General features: G+C 44.4%; 2 protein-coding genes across 9 annotated transcripts in view; one reads left to right on the forward strand and one right to left on the reverse strand.

Annotated features, from left to right (window-relative positions):
* foxred2 (FAD-dependent oxidoreductase domain containing 2) overlaps window positions 1-8,890 on the reverse strand; it is a 120,377-nt gene extending 111,487 nt beyond the window's left edge. For 2 of the 7 annotated variants that reach the window (XR_007958532.1, XR_007958528.1), the window contains exon 1: window positions 8,846-8,890. The gene's annotated coding sequence lies outside the window, so the exon portion shown is untranslated. Of the gene's footprint in view, window positions 1-292; window positions 852-6,292; window positions 6,587-8,845 lie in introns of all 7 variants that reach the window. The other 5 variants (XR_007958536.1, XR_007958535.1, XR_007958527.1 and 2 more) reach the window with 5 other exon arrangements.
* Window positions 1-19,553, forward strand: part of hmox1a (heme oxygenase 1a) — a 75,217-nt gene that overhangs the window by 18,869 nt on the left and 36,795 nt on the right. The gene's annotated exons all lie outside the window — the stretch shown is intronic.

Here is a 19,553-nt window from a genome sequence, read left to right on the forward strand (position 1 = left end):
AGGAACTTTGCTATGGAATATATTTTAAAATATCCATGAAGCTGATAGAACCCTCAGTCAAAACAACAGCAACATCTATTGAGTAAAGATTAAAAGCACTGTTGTAATCTGACACGTATTGATATCTCCAGTTGAGGCTAATTGGAGAAATACCCAAACATTCTGGCAGGAAACAGCATGGTTACCACATGCAGCCTTGATTAACGATAAGCAAACAGCAAGGACCAAGAATAAGCAAATCCACCCCTTGCCACCAGCATAACACGGCACCATTAATGATGATCTGACATACCTGCACCTGTAATGATGATCGTTCTGATCTGTCAGAAAGAAATAAAGCCCATTCCAGGCCTGGGGATCCCTTTTGGCTTCAATCCACTTTATCTCTGTGTTGTACTGAACCTTCAGTTTAAATGTTCTTGTAAAGTCATTCAAGTATTGGAGCATGGTGTCAGCATGAGGGAAGAAATCTTTGGAGTAGTGTTTGTACAGCAGATTGTCATCATGACTGAGCAGTGAGTTCCAGTCATGGCGGAGGTTAAACTCTTTGTTCTGTTTCCCAGTGTAACGCTTGTTGATACTGATGAGTTTCCGATGACGGGGATAACGTACAAAAAAGCTCCCAGAGATGTTACTGCGCTCAAAAATCAGATATTGTCTTTGGGACTGTTGCAGAAAGTAACCGATCTGCAGGCCACTGGGACCTGCGCCGATCACACAGTATTCAAGGTGCAGGTAGTTTGATGGCACAGCTCCACACAAGGAGACAAAGGCAACACCCGCCACAAGTATGCCGAGGGTACAACTCACCCATAATGCTGGCATGCTGTCCCCACAGCATCAACGCCCAACTGGAAATGAAAGAGAAAGACATTCACCTTGAGACTTAACAATGTTAGCCATGGATCAGTGGCACTCTCAACTAAGTCACAACGATGTGGGTTCAAGTCAACATTGTTATCACAAGTCAGGGTCATCCTATTATTACTTAACATTAGCAGATACGTAAATAGGCAAGACATAGAAGGATATGGTCCCAATGTGGGCAAATGGGATTAGTGGAGATGGGGAAAAAAGGTTGTTATGGATGTGATGGGCTGAAGGGCCTGTTTCTCTGCTGTACAACACTGTAATACATCATTAGTTATCATTTACATACAACTGGTGAGAAAAAGTTCCGGGGTTTTAGCTGAGAATCAGAATCAGGTTTATTATCACTGACACATGTTGTGAAATTTGTTGTTTTGCGGCAGCAGTACAGTGCAAAGTATAAAGAAATACAAGTCACTGTAAGTCACAAAAATAAATAAATAATGCAAAAGAGGAATAATGAGGTAGTTTTCACGGGTTCATGGACCATTCAGAAATCTGATGGCGGAGGGCAAGAAGCTGTTCCTGAAACATTGAGTGTGGGTCTTCAGCCTCCTCCCTGATGGTAGTAATGTGAAGAGGGCATGTCCCAGCATGATGGGTGCTGCCTTCTTGAGGCACCGCCTCTTGAAGATGCCCTCGATGGTTGAGCAGGGTTGTGCCCGTGACTGAGCTGGCTGAGTCCACAACCCTCTGCAGCCTCTTTCGATCCTGCACATCGAAGCCTTCATACCAGACGGTGATGCAACCAGTCAGAATGCTCTCCACCGTACATCTGTAGAAACTTGCAAGGGTCTTTGGTGACATACCAAATCTCCTCAAATTCCTAATGAAGTATAGTCACTGGTATGCCTTCTTCATGATTGCATCAATGTGTTGGGCTCAGTATAGATCCTCTGAAATGTTGACGCCCAGGACCTTGAAGCTGCTCACCCTTTCCACCGCTGACCCCTCAATGAGGACTGGTGTGCATTCTCCTGACTTCCCCTAAGTCCACAATTATTTCCTTGGTCTTGCTGACGTTGAGTGCAAGGTTGTTGTTGCGACACCACTCAACCAACTGACCTAGCTCACTCCTGTACGCCTCCTCATTGCCTTCTGAGGGGGGATCTGGCGGAAGTTTATGGGATTATGAGAGGCATAGACAGACAGCCGGTATCTTTTACCCAGGGTCAAAATGTCTAGTACTGGAGGACATACATTTAAGGTAAAAGGGGGCAAGTTCAGGGGAGATGCGCAGGGCTGATTTTTTTTTGCACAGAGGGTGGTGGGTGCCTAGAATGCGCTGCCGGGGCAGTGGTGGAGACAAATACAATAGAGCCATTTAAGAAGCTCTTAGATAGGCACATGAATGTGCAGAGAATGGAGGGATATGGACCTTGTGTAGGTAGAAGGGATTAGTTTAATTACTAGTTTAATTAGTAATTAAGGGCCTGTTCCTGTGCTGTACTGTTCTATGTCCTAACACAGATTCCAGCCTCTCAGTGTGCAATGGTGGGAGAGCCCGAAACTGTAGCCCACCCCCGTGAAGTCCCTTGCAGTGACAGCACCCAGCTTCACCGTGTCCCTCAGCACATGGTCCTGGACCACAGAGCAGTTTAAAGCCTTCAGCCATGGACAACACCTTGGACTGGAACATCTGTGAGTTTCGGGAAGATCAGAGGGCATCTTTCACTGTTGATACCTTCCCAGCAGCGGCTGATATTTGAGCACCCCTCAGCCCCCAATCACCCTGTTTCTTTCCCCTCCTCCATCTGCCCATCACCCACACACTCCTCCCATTGGGTCCCCTCCCGCCACTGTTCCCACCTGCCCACTCCACCTCCTCTTATTTGGTTCCATACTCCACCATTCTTTCTCATCAGATTCCATCATCTGCAGCCCTTTGTTGCCTCCACTTCTCGCCTCCCAGCCTCTGTTGCTACTTCCACTTTTCCCTCCACCATCTGCTTATCACTCCTCCTCAACCTGGATCCACCTATCACTTGCCAGCTCTTGCTCCACACCTTGCCCTCACCTCTTTATACTGGCTACTTTCCTTCTATCTTTCAGTCCAGCTGAAGGGGCTCGACCCTTAACATCGACTGTCCTTTTCCGTCCACAGATGCTACCTGACCCACTGAGTTTCTCCAGCAGTTTGTTTTTTGCTGGTGGCAAAACTGTATTAGAAACCAAACGGAGTCATCATCACATTTTGGACATTTGAGGTATGACAAGTGGCCTGTGTAGTAGCTCAGGGAAAATCTATGTTCTCAAAGCTTGCCCTTCAACACAGGAGTTTTCGTCACTTCATGTCTGTCTGTTTTGGACTAACTCATAGAAAATGATCACTCTGGAATAATTATCAACACTGTTATCATGTTAGTATGTGACTGCTAGGATGGTAGGAGGCAAAGAAGACAGTCTTTTCCGTTCCACATTCCTTCTACAACACGATAACAGTGTGAGAGTGTGGGCACTTCATGAATCCCTTCAAAGGATTATTACCTTCTATATCGAGTGTAAACATGGATATTGCTTTCAGCCTTCCCAGCGTGTTGGGGTTCGGATCCACGAGCACTAACTCCCCACAAAGTGCTTTACTCACACTGGCATTCTTTATTGATGTGGTCATCCAAAGAAGATCGTAGGGTACATGTGATCAACTAAATTATTTCACTGCCCGAACAACATTTTACATCACTGGATACCCAGCAAGAATAGAAAACCTGGCCACTCTTTCCACCTGCAACCTAATCAGAGATCGCTAGGATCAAATTTGAGACCTTTTTGGCGATAGCTTTATAAAAGGGAGTAGACACTTCACAGGGGGAATAGAAAACTACAAAGCACAAAGCAGATACATTTATTTAGATCATTAGCAAAGGCTTCTTGAGCAGCAGCAGGGTGGGGAAATCTAAGACAAGTCCAAAGAAGCATAAGCTTATAGGTAAAGGCATCATGATAGTGAGGCAAAGACACTGGCAATTCAACCACTACAGAACAGAGGATGTACACTGGAATACAGAGCAAGAGAGCTTTGAGGAATAAAAAAGACTTGTAATGCTGACAAATTCTTTGAACCATGTGGACTGGGATCCAGTGAAATCAGCAAGAACTGAAGCAGCTCATTGTGATGGGATTAGGGAGTGGTCTGGGTGAGATACAATGGAAAGTGAAGCCTTGGAGGAGGGTTTAAGGATATGGAGGGGTGCACATAACTTTCACTGGGAAAGTGGGTGTGGCATGGGGTGAGATTGATAACATACCCAAAATGAAAATATGTGGTCTTGATAAGGGAATGAATGTGGGATTTGGAGCTCAGCAGGGAACAAAGCATGGACTGCAAATTTCTAGGCTCAGTATGACCATTGATTGAGGAAAGTGGGTAGAGCTAGATTAGCACATCATTCTTAGTTATGTAAGCCTTTTACTGGAAAAGTGAACAGCTCTTCCATAACGCTTGACAAGCAGTCAGAACGCACAACATGTACAAGGCTAGGTGATCCCACAGAGGCAAACGAGTTCTCATCAGTTTAAACACATTGTACACGCTGATAGTACCAAGCAGCAATCTGTAGCAGAACTAAATCTGAGGACACCAGAGGTAACTGAGTAGTGTAAAAGAGAAAGGGATAGCCATCTACTAGATTCAACTGGACTGTACGGGGATAGGAGGAGGATCAGTAAATACCAGTGAAGGTAGTTTTCATCTAAATGGGAAATAACCCTTTTCTGAGACAGTATCTCACCAAAGATCAAGCTCTTGGAAGTTCAAATGGATAGAAAAATTCACATCAGTTAAAATGAATTCATTGCTTTCAATTAACTTCCTTTTGCAGTATGATTTATTACAACAGACTCACATGCACAGGCCTGGTCTATCAGTGTGGGCTCACTGCTTGGGCATCTCATTACACATTTGCACTGGACATTTCTGTAACTCAGGTAGAGGAAACCCAATATCTGTATGCTGACTCCTCTCATTAACAATGATAAAACTGCCTGTCTCAGTTCAGCAGCAAACTGTGGATTCACATTTTGGGATCAGCAAATCAGAAACAGGAACAAAGAGAACTTGCACGTTGACCTTGACCTTTCCCACGAATATGATGCATGTAAAAGACCCTGCAGCGTAAACTCAAAAACTTGATTACTGACGTTTATACATTTGTCTGTGTACAGATTTATAGAAATTTATGACAGAAAGCAGCCATTTGGTCCATCGTCAGCCAAAAATGGACTTTAGAACAATACCATTTCCCAACTCCTGGTCCATAACCCTGCAGGCTCTGACTCTTCAGATGCTTATCCAGGCCATTTTAAATATGAGCGTTCCACCTCCACTATCCTTTCAGGAGATAAGACCAAGACCCCAACCATTCCTTGAGTGAAATAATTCTTTTCTCAACTCCCCTCCAATATCTTAACCAATTAACAAAGCTATGTACCCCAGTTACTGGCCTTTCTACCCTAGTTATTGGCCTTTCTTATTTACCTTGTCTAAGCCTCAGGACAGCTTCTACCCCACTGTGATAAGACTATTGAACGGTTCTCTTATAAAATGAATGGACCATGACCTCATGATCTACCTTGTTGTGACCTTGCACCTTATTGCACTGCACTTTCTCTGTAGCTGTGACACCTTACTCTGTACTGTTATTGTTTTTACCTGTACTACATCTATGCACTCTGTACTAACTCAATGTAACTGCACTGTGCAATGAATTGACCTGTACGATCAGTTTTCAAGACAAGTTTTTCATTGTACCTCGGTACAAGTGACCAATAAACCAATACCAACACCCATAAAAGATGTCAATGAAAATCTGTAGTTTCCTTTGTTCCAAAAAAAATAACCACACCACAGAGGGTCTCTCCTTGTAACTATAGTTCTCCAACCCTAGCTACATTGCCATAAATCTTCTCTGCACCCTCCCTAGTTTCATAACACACTTATGTAGTGTTGTGACCAAAACTATACACAGTACTCGATCTGAGCCTAACCAATGTTGAGGGTCCTTCTCAACCACCTCCTTCCAGTGACCAAACAGCTGCTCCCCAAAGCACAGTGTGGATCTTAGAGGCACTGGGGACATGATCTTCACCATGTGACAACTCCAGAAGAAAAGTAGGGAGCAGCATCAGCACTATACACGGCATTTCTCAACCTCACTAAAGCCTTTGGCTCCATGAATCAGGAGGGGCTGTGGAGCACTTTTCTCAAATTTGGCTGCCTGCAAAAATTTGTCTCCTTCTTATGTTTGCTTCATGGTGTTACACATGGCTGTGTCGTTGATCTGACATTTTTTTCAATCTTTCCACCACAATGCCAGGGTACACCTCCAACAAACTTCCCATAAGGAATGGAGCTAGTCTTCAGAACTAATGGGAAACTGTTCAAACCACAGTTACTTCACTCCAGAATAAAGAAAACACAAACCTCAATAGTCGAGCAGCAGTGTGCAGATGACACGCTTCTGTGCACACTTGAAGGCCGAGGTCCAAACCATCGTCCACTTGTTCACTGAAGCAAATGTGAAGATGGACTTTACGGTCAATATCCTCAAGACTAAGGTCCTCCACCAATCTGCCTTCCACTGTACAGTGCTGCTCTCTGATGATTAAGATTCATGGCAAGACTCTGGGACCACTTCCAATATGTCGGGAGCCACCTCTCAATGAAGGCAGACATGGATAAAATGCACTGTCAACTTCAATTCACCAGCACAGCCTGCTATTGAGGAAAAGGGTGTGTGAAGATCAAGATCTCAAATGGGCTCAAAACTCAAAGTCTACCAGGCAGCAATCCTATACATTCTGACGCTTGGACTATCTACAGCAGGCACCACAATGTATTAGAAAAACACCACCAGTGCAAAATTCTCCAAGTTCACATAAGGATGATAACCAACATCAGTGCCCCCTTCCAAGCCAACATCAAGGCCCTAATTACACTCAGTGAGCTCTGTTGGGCAGGTCACATTGTTTGTACGTCTGACAGCAGACTTCTGAAATAGACATTCCATTCCGAACTCTGTTATGGAAAGAGACAGGAGAAAAGATTCACGAATGTGCTCAAAGTCTCCTTGAATAAGCCAATGAATATATACCAAATACCTTCTTAATAACCTGGAACCACTTTGTGTACAGACTCCAGCAGTCACTAAACTCCTGTCGACCGTTACCCTTTACAAATTTTTAATTCAACTTGTCAATTTCCTTTGGATGCCATGATCTTCTACTTTCTTAATCAATCTACCCTCGTAGCTTCCTCAAAATGAGCTTCAGAGAATACTGAATTCAGAGAGTATTCTGAATCCTGGGTCATTCTCTCCTCTTCCATCAGGTAGAAGATACAGGAGCCTGAGGGCACGTACCACCAGACTTAAGGACAGCTTCTACCCCATTGTGATAAGACTACTGAACGGTTCTCTTATACAATGAATGGACTATGACCTCACGATCTACCTTGTTGTGACCTTGCACCTTATTGCACCGCACTTTCTCTGTAGCTGTGACACTTTACTCTGTACTGTTATTGTTTTTACCTGTACTACATCAATGCACTCTGTACTGACTCAATGTAACTGCACTGTGTAATGAATTGACCTGTACGATCTGTATGCAAGACAAGTTTTTCACTGTACCTTGGTACAAGTGACAATATTAAACCAATACTGAATTCTCTCAGTATTCAGAGAGGCACTGTTTAATCAAGGACAGTCAGTATGGAGTTGTGAAGTTATTCAGCCATGACCTTCCCTTCACACAGATCCATACTGACTGTTCTTGATTAAACAGTGCCTCTTTACTGACTTAGACCAACCCTCAGAATCCTTTATCGTACAACAATCTGCTCACTACTTATATCACACTGACTGGTCTGTAGTTACCTGGTTGATCTTTTTCTCCTTTTTAAACAAGACCACATCAGCAACCTTCCATTCCTCTAGAACCACATATGTAGCCAAAATGCATTGGAAAATAAAAGTAAAAGCTTTCACAATTTCCTTCTTCCTCCATTTGAGAATTTGAGATGCATTTTATTTGGGCCTGATATAATCACATATAAAGATGTTAAAGCACTTGAAATGTCCTCCTGCTCTGTTTATCATTTCCAATACCCTACATCCTTCTTTAATGGTAATAACTATATCATCCCCTTTTTCACGCAGGCAGATGTAGAGTTTTCAGAGTCCTATTCAACCTTTCAGCTGCGCACTGAGGCTGCTGTTTTGTTCTTTAATATGATTTATGCTTTACTTAAACGCTTTGTAAACATCTACAGCAGCACCCAAGCTGCAGACCTTAATTCTAAACGGGACTGACATAATGTGGTCGTGGCTTCTGTGAATGGACCAAATACTGCACCAGGGACTCGAGTTCAATCCTGCACAATCCGTGCAGAGTTTGTATGTTCTCCCTGTTGACTCCATCAAAGACGTACTGGCAGGTTAACTAGCTACTGTAAATAATCAGTTAGTATGGGTTAATGGCAAAAGGATTGAAAGGAAGTTGATGCGGGATGTATGAGAGAAAATAAGTTGCAGGGGTAATGGAACTCCTGAAATTGCTCACCTAGGAGTCGGTATGAGCCCGATGGACCCAATGGCCTCATTCTGCGTCATTGTAAGGTACCCCACCTGGAGTGGGCACCGCCGACGTTGGCAGAAGGTAAATGAATGATCGAACAAGGAGAAGATTGTGGGGAATGGGGAATGGGCCACAGTAGGTCATGGGGAAAGGGCGGGAGGTGCCTGGAGAAGCGGGCTGAGCCGAGACGGTGGGCTGATGAAGGGGAGTGGGGGGCAGCCCGGTGCCCCCGGCCCCGCCAGCTCCCGCATCACTGTCACCGATGGCTTGGCCCTAAACCCCCGGTGCAGAGTAACGGCGCTGCGCAGCTCCTCTCGGGTGAGAGGGGAGCGGCAATGCAGACGGCCCGCATCTCCCACACCGGACCGACCTCCTGCTGACGGACGGACAACTGACTTACCCGCCACGTCGCGGCTCCAATCCCGGGCCATCCACTCCGGCGCCGTCACCGACCGCAGTTTACCCTGCGTCATGCGTCACTGCCCGACGCCGGTTCCAGCGAGACATTGACCTAGCGCTCCCTCTACAGGCGGGCGGTTGTATTTCTGGAGAGAGGGGGAACAGGGGAGTGAGGCGGCGCAGAGAGAGCCCATTCGGCCCATCATACCAGTGCCAGACTGAAACAAGATATTTACAAATGTAGAGTGAAGTTAGTTTCCCATGTGCAACTTCTCACAGTCGGCGTGCATTTCATTCTATTGAATTTGAGAATGGAGTAGGTGTGAAATTTGCATTGGAATAAAACCAAGGTATAAAAAATGATCCAGTTATCCAAGTCATGGACAATATATTCAAAATGGAGACAAACACACTGCAAGGTTCGAACTTAAGTATTAAAATGAGATAGCGATTCTGACACAATGAGCATGAACACAGACTGCACCATTGGAAAACAGGTAACAAAGACAATATGGTAAATTGAAACCTTCACAAGTCACTGCTTAGTCTTCAGTATTGTGTCAAATTCTGGATATACTCACTGTTCAACCTACTTTGAATGACTCATTTCAAGGGAGAAATAAGAAAATTTAGCTGTAACTTTCAAACAGAAAATGTTGAAAGGAAAATTATTGGATGTCAGTGGGTGAAGAGCAGGGGAGTGGGAACAGTTAGAAAGCTATTTTAAAGAGCTGACAGGGTTGAATGGCCTTTTTGTTCTCTAAGATCCCATTGTCCTAGGAAGGACCTACTATTATACAAGCTAGGTGCTTGGATAACAGCTCCCTCCATCAGCTCCAGAAGGAAATGCTCCGTCACTGATCATTTCTTCCCTGGACTCCCACTACAACTGCTCTTCACACTCCTGCATTATCTTGATAAAACTCAATACAAACTCAAGGAACAGCACCTTTCTAGGAGTCACACTGCATCATATGAACTCAATTATCTGATTAGGTTTCGGACTTAGTTTTCAAGCTTTTTAACAACCACCAAACACATTGCACCTGTATCCTGAAGTGACTGACTCAGCTTGGGTTATATATTTGTGAATCTCCAGAGCTTCACTCTTTCCCAGTTCAGAGACTTCAGAAGGAACTGCAGGCTGATGCTCCTGAGCTCCAGGCATGATGTGCTGTAGGAGCTACCTCTTTTGGATGAGATGTTAAACCAAGGCCCCAGTTGCTCTGTGAGAGGAAGAAAAAGATCTAATGACACTCTTCAAGAATGAACAGCAGTCAATAATTATCCCTCGACCAACATCACCAAAACAGATTATCTGTTTAACCTTGTATCACCAATAGTGTAACTTGCTGTATGCAAAATGGTTATCATATTGACTATATTATAACAGTGACCACATCTTAAAGTTATTGCTTTATCTGTATTGTGTTTCAAGACTTGCAGTTATGAAATTGCCTTTAGAAATGCAAGTTCTTTCAACATCAGAGGTAGATATTTAGTGGTTTTACTCTAAACGAAAAGAATAATCGATCTCTCCTCTTACATTTTTACTGCAGAACACAATAATGGGTGGAGTTTTTTCCGAAAAAAGATGAGAAGAGGAGAGTTCTCTCCAAGGTTCTGCTCAATATTTAACCTTCAAAAAACTGCCAAAAGCAGATTACAATATCTGGTTATCAGATTCCTGTTTGTAGCAACCTGTTGTGTAAATTTAATTGTTACTTTTCCTACATTGCATCAGTAAACAAGTCAAATGAACTTCATTGGCTGTTAAACATTTTGGAACATCCTGAGGTTGTGAAAGATGTTCTAGAAGTGCATGTTCACTATTTCTTAAGCATTGAAAATAGCAATAACCATGACCCACACAACAACAACTGTCAGTGTCAATCAAATCTTAAACAGCAAAGACCCAAAAACATTATAGACCTTTTATGATTCAAGATGTGATAGAACTATCGGCCGCATCATTCACACCTGTAGTAACAAATTTCTGGGTTTGGTGTAATTCAAATTTTATTTTTTAATAATTTTGATAGTTATGGTCAATGTCAAGTGGGACTTTGTCAAAAGCTTTACGAAAACACATGGACTACATCAAAAGACTGCCCTCGTCAACCCTCCTTTATAAAGTTCATATTCAATTACGTTAATTGGATGGGACTTTCCCCTAATAAATCCATATTGCCCTCCTTATTAAATGAAGAGTTATGCCATTGCTTAGAATGGATTCCAATAATCTGTTTACTACTTAAGTAAAACTAAAAGGCCTGTAATTCCCTAGCATATTCCTTATCCCTTTTAAAAATTGTGGTACAAGATTAGCTGTTCTCCAGTCTTCCAGTTCTCTAGCCAGAGTGGATTGAAAGATTGTGGTTGGAGACTCCCCTGCTTTTTTTAACAGCCTGGGATGTATTTCATCTGAGCCAGGTGATCTATCCACTTTCAAAGATGCTGAATGCCTGAACTCCCTTTCTTACGCTGCTTCTCCCGTCCAATATTTCACCCTCTTCCTCCTTAACTGTAACATTAGCCTTGAGCCCTCTTTTGTGGACTATTCATTAAGAACCCTTCTTCCCACATCCTCTGCCTCCACACATATGTGACCTTCTTCAGCTCTAATAGACCCCTCTTATTTATAACCTTCTTCTCTGGCAGTCCCTTGGGATCAAGAATGACTTGGGATCAAGAATCAGTCTATTTCTGTGGGTTTCTGAGGTGGTTATGAAGCCAATGTGGGAACCACAGACTCTACCACAGATGGGGCAGGATGTTCCTGATGGGACAGAGAGGTGAGTAGTTTGTGAAGTGGTTCATTCCTTTCGCCGTTTATTCTGGGCTTCTGTGTGCTCCCAATGCGTGGACTCAAGGTTCTAATACCAGCCTGAATCACCTTCTCCTCTTCCGTGGGTGCTGCATTTTTCCAAAGAAGCTTTGAGTACATCCTTCAATATTTTCCTCTGTTCAACTTGCAATCTCTTCCCATGACAATGCTCGGAAACAGAGCATCTGTTTCAGGAGTTTGGTTTCAGCCCTGCCAGTGTAATTAGAGCCTCAGTTCTAGGGAATTAAAGCACCCAATGCTGTCTCCAGTGCTGGAGACCACCAATGCTGGACATCAATGCTATTCTCTAATGCTGGACACTACCAGTGCTAGAGACCACCAGTGCTGGATACCCAACACTGCTGGATATCACCAATGCTGTCACAAGTTCTGGACACTAACAGTGTTGGAGACCACTAATTCAGGAGACAATCAACGCAGGAGACCACCAATGCTGGGCATCTCCAATGCTGCCTCCAGTGCTGGACACCACCAATGCTAGACACCATCACTGCTGGACCAATGCTGGACACCATCACTGCTAGACGCCATCACTGCTGGACACCAACAACATTGGACACCGCCAATGCTGGAGACCACCAGTGCTGTACACCATCAATGCTGGACACCACCAATGCTGGACACCATCACTGCTGGACACCATCAATGCTGGACATCACCAATGCTGAACATCACCAGTGCTGGACACCACCAATGATGGACACCATCACTGTTGGACACCATCAATGCTGGACATAACCAATGCTGGACACCACCAATGCTGGAGACCACCAATGTTGGACACCATCACTGCTGGACACCATCACTGTTTGATACCATCCTCCAAACCCATTGGAAGGATAAACAAACTAACATCAGCGTCCTCTGCCAGTCCAACATCCCTAGCACTAAAGCCCTAGTTAATAGTCTACTGAGGGCTTCATCACCATGATTTGCCTTAGTGAGCAGCATCACTAAAGAATCCCGTGTTCCTAAAAAAGCCTCTATGTAACATTCAAATCCACCCCCACTCGCTCCCCTCCCCCACATCCACTCTATGAACTGGATACTGTCATTTCCCACTTTATCCTCATTTAATCAATCTCCCAAAATATTGATAAACTAACACTCTATAAATCAACAAAGCGGTTTATTTTCGAAACTAGTTGGTGAAATCCATTCACCATTTTAATCCCCTCATCAGATCACCCCTCAAGCACCTAAACTCAAGGGAATAAGCCAATAATGGACAACCTTGGCAGTGTTCTCAAACCTAGATTGCTACTTTTATCATCAGTCGGAGTTGCATTCAAAGCCAACACCGATTTTGTTTAAACACTGAACTTATTTTTTATACGTTATGTTTAAAATACATGTATTAAGACAACTGCAAAAGTGGATATATATAAAAGAACAATTTCACCTCCTGCCATCGCTGCTGGGGACTCACGAGAGGTGAGGAATTGTACATGGCGAGCATCATCCTTGTGGCACTGGTCTTCCCAGCACCGCACCAGTGAAAAGTCAGTATTTTCTCTAGTGGAAAGTTCATCTGACACTCTCCTACTAAATGTATTTGCTCAAATGCTCCCTTTTCCTCGTAGTTCTCAACACCACCCTAAAATGCTCCTTTGAGCACATCCTTGAGCCTTTTCCTTTGCCTGCTGACTGATTTCTTCCCATGACAGAGCTTGGAATACACTTAAGTCTTTGGGTGGACCACCTGGGTATACAGATCCATGGATTGTAAGTCTGTGGACAGCAAAGACATAGTATAGAGTTTCAGGTGAGTAGTGTCAGGCATGTGAGTGACGTGAGCTGCCCAATGGAGTCGACTCAATTAACTAGGGCTCAATTCTGGAAATTTGGAGTGTTGTCGGGAGAAACTGCCCAGAATTGACACAATTTTTTCAGCTGGGTACCAATTAGTTCTTTATGTAGATTTCAGCTTCACTTTGTAGACTTTGCATTCTCTCCTACTAATGTAAAGCCCAGGATCCCATATGTTTTGCTAATTATTTTATAAACCTGTTTTACAACCTGCATTATTCCAAATCACACTAGCCTCTTGCCAGTCACAGGAGAACTAGGTTTTTGCAGTGCAGTTTTAAAGGTCTGCTCTAACTGCCACAGTCTGTTCCAGAGCACTCTGGAGGCTGAAGCCTGCTCCCATTGACCTGCGTGAATCTGGTTTGTGGTCCACCGCATTTCCACATTTGAAAAGCTCTTACAATGGCTGCTTTGATGGTTGCCCCACTGGGGTGTTGTATGAGTAATCTCCTGCATAACTGTAACTTGCATCCCTGGACCTATCTGAGTAAAATCCCTGCTGTACTCACTCCAAAACTATCACCTCTTTTTTATGCCCAGAATTTACATTTCAGCTGGGTACAAACTAGTCTTTCATGTAGATGTAGCTTCACTCTGTAGACTTTGCATTCTCTGCTACTAATTGTAAAGGCCAGGATCCCATACTTCTTTCTAATTTTTTAATAAACCTGTTTTACAACCTGCAAAATGCACTCACAAGAGAGAATGCAGATGCTGGAAATCTGAGCAACACAAAATGCTGGAGGAACTCAGGCAGCATCTATGGAGGGAAATGGACAGTTGACGTTTTGCCAGTTGTGACGTAGAGTCTCGACCTGAAACATCGACTGTCCATTTCCCTCCATATGCTGCCTGACTGTTGAGTTCCTCCAGCACTTTGTGTGTTGCTACAACCTGCAAAGATTTGTGTTCAAACAGAATTGGTAGCTTAGAATGTCTAAGCTACCAAACCAAAAGTTTTGAGTGAAAGTCTCACTCAGAGACTTTAACATAGAATCCAGGCTGCTGCTGCAGTGCAGTCCAGATAAACTACTGCACTCTCACGGTCATTCTTTTGTTAGAGACATAGATAGGGGCTCAGTTTATCTGCCCATTCAGGCCCTAGTCCTAGTTATTTTAAAGGAGGAATGTTCTTATCTTCAAAGTTCTTGCTTTCTGAATATAGAGTCTTGAGTAATACAGCATGGAAACAGGCCTTTCGGCCCAACTTGTCCATGCTGACCACGATGCCCTCCAAGCTAGTCCCATTTGTCCAAGGTTGGCCCATATACCTCTAAACCTTTCCTATCCATGTACTTATCCAAATGTTTTTAAAATGCTGTTATTAAAGACATCCTTCTCAGGTCATCAGACATTGGGGTATGTTTTGCTCCTTTGACACTGTTGCCAAGAGTCAGCTAGAGGCTGAAGTTAAACCCACCATGGTATGCTGGGAAATTATATCCAATAATTCTGTTATATATTTTAAAATATCCATTGTCCAATAAATCTAACAATGGGTTATGATGCATTTTTTACTTTACAAAAATAATTTTCTAGAAAATAATTCCATTGAAATATATGTACTGCCAGACTTCACTCAAATGCATCCAATGTTTTTACCAACTTAAAGTCAACATATTCATCATTGCAGTCATGCATGGAGCAATCTGATTTTTATTCTGAAAACATCACCTATATGTAATGAGTGAAATGGGGCCCTGGTAGGGATAGCATTCCCTGTAGGTCTTTTACAAAAGCTAAGTGGAACCTGAATGTGTGCAACAGCTCTCCCTCCTAGACCAGGAACAGTGCAGTGCCCATCATACCCAAACTCCAGAAGATTGAGAGCAGTGCAGCACCCATTGTACCCAGCTCCGGGAGATCGAGAGCAGTGCAGCACCCAATGTACCCCAGCTCCGCGAGATCGAGAGCAATGCATCAACTGTCATACCCCAGCTTTGGGAAACCATGAGCAGTGCAGTGCCCATCATACCCCAGCTCCAGGAGATCGAGAGCAGTGCAATGCCCATTGTACCCCAGCTTATGGAGATCGAGAGCAGTGTAGCTCCTGGCGCACTCTAAGTCTGGGAGACTGAGAGTACAAACTCTGACCAGAAACAGCTGGAGACAAAAAATAATCGGAATACAGGCTGATCTCCTCTCAACAACACCACCAGCTTCACCATGACAGAACTCCCTATCTGGGAGAGACCTGTGCCAGTACCTCAGCCTGAAAACAGTGCAGTAGTTTACAAAAGCTTGTGGGCATGCAGGACTTCAACTTGAAGGCCAGTCATATCTTTTTCCATTGTCATCCTGAAACTAATAGAATTATGGTCACTAGTCCTAAAGTGATCCTCCACTGACACGTCAATCATTTGCCCATCCTCATTTCCCAAGAGGAGATCAAATGTAGCCCCTTCTCTAGGAGGGGCATCTACATATTGCTTGAGAAAAGTTTCCTTGACACACTTAACAAATTCTGCCCCATCTAATCCCTCAGCACTATGGCAGTTCCAGTCAACATTAGGGAAGTTAAAGTCACCTACTACTACAACCCTATTATTCCTACACCTGTCAGCAATAATCCTACATAAATATTCCTCTATTTCCCACTGACTATTAGGGAGCCTATCATATTATCATAAGAACATAAGAAATAGAAGTAGGAGGAGGCCATCTGGCCCGTTGAGCCTGCTGTGCCATTCAATAAGGTCATGGCTGATCTGGCCATGGACTCAGATCCAACTTCCTGCCTTTTCCCCATAACCCCTAATTCCCCTATTATGCAAAAATCTATCTAACTATATCTTAAATATATTTAATGAGGTAGCCTCTAATGCTTCACTGGGCAGAGAATTCCACAGATTCTCTACTCTCTGGGAAAAGCAGTTCCTCCTCATCTCCGTCCTAAATCTACTCCCCCAAATCTTGAGGCTATGTCCCCTAGTTCTAGTCTCACCTACCAGTGGAAACAACCTTCCTGCCTCTACCTTATTTATCCCTTTCATAATTTTATATGTTTCTATAAGATTCCCCTCATTCTTCTGAATCTTAGCGAGTATAGTCCCAGGCAACTCAATCTCTCCTCATAGGCTAACCCCCTCATCTCTGGAATCAACCTTGTGAACCTCCTCTGCACCGCCTCCAAAGCCAGTATATCTTTCCACAAGTAAGGAGACCAGAACTGCAAGCAGTACTCCAAGTGTGGCCTCACCAGTACCCTGTACAGTTTCAGCATAACCTCCCTGCTCTTAAATTCAATCCCTCTCCCAATGAAGGCCAACATTTCATTTGCCTTCTTGATAACCTGTTGCACCTGCAAACCAACCTTTGCGATTCATGCACAAGCACTCCTAAGTCCCTCTGCACAACAGCATGCTGCAATCTTTCACCATTTAAATAATAATCTGATCTTCTATTTTTCCTTCCAAAGTGGATGACCTCACATTTACCAACATTGTACTCCATCTGCCAGACCCTTGCCCACTCACTTAACCTATCTATATCTCTCTGCAGACTCTCCGCATCCTCTGCACAATTTGCTTTTCCACTCAATTTAGTGTCATCAGCAAACTTAGATACACTACACTGGGTCCCAAATCGTGAACAGTTGCGGGCCAGCACTGATCCCTGCAGCACCCCTCTCACCACTGATTGCTAACCAGATAAACACCCATTTATCCCAACTCTCTGCCTTCTATTGGTTAACCAATCCTCTGTCCATGCTAATACATTACCCCCAACTCCATCCCATCAAAGTGATCACCCCTTTTTTATTTCTAAATTCTACCCACATGGCCTCACTGGACATTCCCCCAGGATATCCTATTTAAGTAGTGGCATGACGTTCTCCCTAATGAATAGCACATCCTCTCCTCTCTTACATCTCCCTCTGTCACGATGGAAACATTGGGACCCAGGAACATTGAGCTGCCGGTCCTGCTCATCCCTCTACTACGTTTCCGTAACAGCTATAATATCACAATCCCATGTGCCAATCCATGCCCTGAGTTCATCTGCCTTACCTGTGAGGTTTCTTGCATTAAAGTAAATGCAGTTTAGCATATCAGACCTTCCACAGTCCCTGTCCTGCCCCTGTCTGGACAGACTACTGAAGTTTAACCTCTACATTTGCCTCAACTTTCTCATCTGATACACTATGACCCATCCCCCTCCCAAATAGCACGAGCAAACCTCCCTGCATGCATAATGGTGTCCCTCCACTTCAGATACAACCTGTCCCTCTTGTGCAGGTCACCTCTATCCAAGAAGAGATCCCAACAGTCCAGGTAGCTGACGCCCTCCTGCCTGAACCAGCTCTTCAACCAGGCATTCATTTGCCTTTTCCTCCTATTCCTACCCTCATTAGCACACGGCACATCCTGAGATTACAACCCTAGAGGTCCTGCTTTTTAACTTTCTGCCTAACTCCCTATATTCACTTTGCTGGACCTCATCTCTCTTTCTGCCTATGTTGTTATTACCAATTTGTACATTGGATGCTCACTCTGCCCTTTCAGAATGCCCTGTGCCTGCTCAGAGACACCAGGGAGGCAACAGTCCATCCTGGTGCCTCACTTGCAGCCACAGACGTGCCTATCTGCTTCCCTGATTATAGAGTCCCCTGTCACTACTGCTCACCTACATTTCGACCATCCCTGCTGCACAACAGAGCCAGTCATGGTGACATTGATCTGGTTGCTGTTATTGCTTTCTCCTGAGAAGCTACCCCCTCGACAGTATCCACAACGGTATACTTGTTAGAGAGGGGAATAGCCACAGGGGACTCCTGTACTAACTGCCTTCTTCTGGAGGTCACCCAACTCTCCGGCTGAACCTGCGATGTGACCCTATCTCCTATCAATAACACTCTCTGCCTCCTGTATACTCCTTAGTGAGTCCAACTGCCACTCCAACCGATCCATGGAGTCTGAGGGGAGCTGCAGCTGGACTCACTCCCTGCAAATGTAGTTGTCAGGGACACTTGGCTTCTCCCTGATCTTCTACATCTCACAGAAGGACCATACCACTCCACTGACTACCCCTTAAGTTACTGCTGGCTTAAAGGAAAAGGAAAGACTTTATTTTGACTTACCGTACCTTGTCACCACTCAGCCTTAGTCATCAATGCAAAGGATTGGCCTGGCCTCGTTACCATGCAATGTTCCATTCAGTTGGATATTGTCACACTACCTGTCCTGCAGGGTCAAAGGTGTTTTCTAAAAAGAACATTACTACAATCGTTACCGACTTCCTAAGGACACGCGTGGACAAGTGCGTACCCACAAAAAACATTTTGGGTCTTCCCCAACCAGAAGCCCTGGATGAACCAGGAGATTGGTAATCTGCTGAGGGCTACATCTGTGGAGTTTACAGAGTCACATAGGAAGTCCAGGTATGACCTCTGGAAGGCCTTTGTGAGCGCAAGGAGGCAATTTCAGACTAAGCAGGAATCACAGATGGACACTCGACAGCTGTGGCAGGGCTTGCACGATATAAGTTCCTACAAAGTAATCAGGTAGCAAACGTGGCAAAGACCGGATGAGCTCAATGCCTTTCTGCTCGCTTTGATAGGGAGAACTGTGACCCACACGAGCCCCCACATCTCCAGGTGACCCTGTAATCTCAGTCTCTGAAGCTGACGTCCAGGCATCCTTCAAGAAGCTGAATCCACGAAAGGCATCTGATCCAGACGGTGTACCTGACTGAGTACTAAAGATCTGTGTGGACCAACTGGCTGGAGTATTTACGGACATATTCACCTCTCGCTTCTGCGGTCTGAAGTTCCACCTGCTTCAAAAGGGCATCTATTGTAGCAGGTCCCAAGAAGAGTGTGGTGATCTGCCTCAATGACTACTGTCTGGTAGTGCTTACATCAACTGTAATGAAGTGCTTCAAGAGGTTGATTATGGCACGAATCAACTCCTGCCTCAGAGATGACCTGGATCCACTCCGATTTGCCCACTGCCACAACAGGTCAACAGTAGATGTGTTTTCTCTGGCCTTTCACTCTGTTCTGGACCATCTGGACAACAGGAACTCGTACGTCCAGGCTGTTACAGCTCGG

Source organism: Pristis pectinata, chromosome 33, assembly GCF_009764475.1.
Source record: "Pristis pectinata isolate sPriPec2 chromosome 33, sPriPec2.1.pri, whole genome shotgun sequence".
NCBI classification, from domain to species: domain Eukaryota; kingdom Metazoa; phylum Chordata; class Chondrichthyes; order Rhinopristiformes; family Pristidae; genus Pristis; species Pristis pectinata.